The sequence below is a fragment of the Henckelia pumila genome, chromosome 4 (genome assembly GCF_033568475.1).
Source record: "Henckelia pumila isolate YLH828 chromosome 4, ASM3356847v2, whole genome shotgun sequence".
In the NCBI taxonomy this organism is placed as follows: domain Eukaryota; kingdom Viridiplantae; phylum Streptophyta; class Magnoliopsida; order Lamiales; family Gesneriaceae; genus Henckelia; species Henckelia pumila.
In genome coordinates, this window is record NC_133123.1 from 205,757,561 (window position 1) to 205,760,595 (window position 3,035).

The 3,035-nt window shown below is 38.4% G+C and overlaps 1 pseudogene; it reads right to left on the bottom strand.

Annotated features, from left to right (window-relative positions):
* Positions 1 to 614: 614 nt before the first annotated feature.
* Positions 615 to 2,600, bottom strand: LOC140862660 (serine carboxypeptidase 1-like; annotated as a pseudogene).
* Positions 2,601 to 3,035: the final 435 nt, after the last annotated feature.

Sequence of the window (3,035 nt, forward strand, 5' to 3'; positions counted from 1 at the left end):
AACGATAATTATTTCTTCAAAAAAAATAGGATAATTGCATATACTACCTCTGTGAAATTATGAGATTGCTAAAACCCCCCCATGACTATAAGCCCCTTGTGTTTTCAAATTTTGTGCACAAATACCACTGAAAATACGTACAGACAAGGGGTTATGTGCTCAAATTTTAAAAACACAAAGAGATATGTGCTCAAGATTAAAAAACACAGGGAGCTAGTAGATCATTATTTTTTCATAGGAGGTTTTTATCAATCTCGGTATTTCACAGGGGTAATATATGCAATTATTCCAAAAAAAATTACGATCATTCTTATTATACCACGTTCGTTATACACGTGCAACGTACGTATTTTCTACTAAGTGATCTTATCTGCAAAGCACATGCATTTTTTTTTAATGAGGTGGGAACTCGCAGCCCCTATCTTTCGGTGCGCACTGGGTAAACTCTCGGACTAACGCAATAGCCTGCAAACTACGCTAGTCAAGTAAACCACACTAGGTAAGCCCAGGTGCATTTTTATTAGTATGTCAAGACAATAATATGGACACTTGCAAAAGTTCAAACTTCATGACCAGAAACAATTCTTCAAATTCACCTTCGATCATCTCCATTTTCAGCACCGGCCAGTCGGCATCTTTCCCTTCAAGAACGACGTAAAAAGAGCAAGTGCACGCTCAGGCTGGTAGCTCGGAACAAAATGTCCGGCTCCCCTCACAGTAACAAACGTTATGTTTTGATATTCAACCACATAACCTCCGACCTTTCATTAAATACCTGTTAGACATGTGAAGTTCCTGGAAGAAATTGTTATCAACTAGTACCAAACAAATCGACTTCCTTACCTCGCCTTGAGAGTACCAAGGATGCCATGGAGTTTTAACAGGGGAACCAAGTTTAGCCATCAAATACCTGGTTGCTTTTGTCGGTACGACACTGTCTAAGTCTCCACTGCAGTCATTTTCCCCTGTTCTTAAGAAATAAATGTACTAGAAAAAGGGATTTAAACAATGGTGTTGTTTAGTTACCTAAAGATCCAAATGCGAATGTCGGTGTTCATCAGCTCTTTAATGAGAGGTAGTACGGTATCAGGTTCCTGCCAATGCCAATTTCTATGTACCATATTGCTGCATGAATATATAATATAGATTAGTCATGGATCAGAATGGATCTTGCAGCAAAATTTTGAAATAAAATGTACTAATTTGTGTGGAAATTGGAACACAAGAATGTTTCTTGGATCATATTACCTGCAGCTTCCCCAGGGTCCGGGAGCTCCGGTAACATTGGCATGAAGGGCCTTTTGTACTTCAGGAGAGTTCAAGTAGTTGAAGACATATCTACCAGAGCATGGATCAAAACCAAAGAACTGAAGAACGAAGAACGAAACATGAGTGAAAAATTTATCAAAGAAAGAGTATGGTATGAATGTTATTGAGGTATACGTACCGATGGAGAATTTGAAGTGGAGAGGCAAAAGGAAGCAAAAATTTCGTAAGGGAATATGTCACCTAAAGCTGTATATGCTTGATCTATGTATGCCTTACAAGTATCTGATTCCGATTATCGTGACGAGAAGTTGCAGTTTTGGACTATTCCTTCATATAATTCATCTGATATGAGGGCGCTTGTCCATAGATAATCATATGTTCCTTTTCTCTGATCCGTGAAGTCTATGTAGGCATTTCCAATCTAGAATTCATGTAGAAATCAAGTATTTGAAGTTCATACATGTTAAATATTTTTCTGTCAACAGCAAATCAAGAAAATATGTCACTCACGGCAATCCCTTTTAAGTTTATGACAGTTTGATTACTGATTTTGTTGTTTAGGAGGATTAGATCAGCAAGCTAAGGCGCGTAATGACCCTCGTAACTCTCTCCTGTTATGTAGAAATCTCGGGTTTTGTACTCCGGAAATTTCTCCAACCAGTTGAGTAAGAAGGCATAAGAATCTGCAGCAGTGCTTTTGTCACCAGTAATGTAATCTGATGTTGTATTTGAGTATGAAAATCCAACACCGGCCGTGGATTCCAAGAAGAGGATATTCGCAAATGCAGCGATTTCAAGATTAAAACTTCAGTTAATGTTGTTCTTCAAAGTAGCCCTGTTTCAAGTACTTATTCCATTGATACTCACCAGCGTTCCAAGAATATTTGTTATACCACAAAGTTTTTCCATCAGGATTTACCCTAAAAGGTCCAAGTTCGGTCATTGCTCCATTGCCTATTGAAGAGCAGCCAGGCCCTGTAGAGTCAAATATCTGATGATTCTGAGTTACCTTCGAGTATATGATATTGAATTTTATTTTTCATCTGGCATGGAGAATTTTCATAATTTTTTTGTGGGATGCGTTAACACGAAACGTGATCGAATCAAAACGGGCAGCGAAACTATCATAGATTACCTCCATTTAGCCATAGTACCAGAGGCTTGCTTGAAGAATCTTCAGCCTCATTTAACCAATAAAACAGTGCTCGACTGGCCTTTGGATCAACTGTTACATATCCCGAATACTGATCGAAATTCACCGATGGTTGCCCTGGCAACATCATAATCCTGTCATTTTCCTTTGATCCATCCCTACTGTCAGAGTTGAACATTCAAAGTCATGCTCATTTAATGAGCTGTCGGAAGTTGGAAAGTTGGCATTTCATTGGTGAGAATAATTGCACGCGGTTTCATGCATTTAAACGAGAGCCTGCACCTATAAATAGGTGCCTCTTCCTTCAGAAGAGATTATCCCATTCTCAAGTTCTCTCATCTGATTTTTTAGTGTTCTTCATCTCCCTTGTGTATTTCTATATATATTTGTGAGATAGGTTTTCTCCTGTATTAAGAGAGTGTGTGTCTCTTTGAAAACACAGAGAGAGGTTGTAATTCTCCAAATATTATAGTGAAATCTTTTGGTCTTGCCCGTGGTTTTTACCCTAATATTTTAAGGGGTTTTCCACGTAAATTTTGGTGTCTATTTGTTCTTCAATTTCCATAGTTTGTATCTCGTAATGCCGCACCTGGGACCAACAAGTGGTATCAGA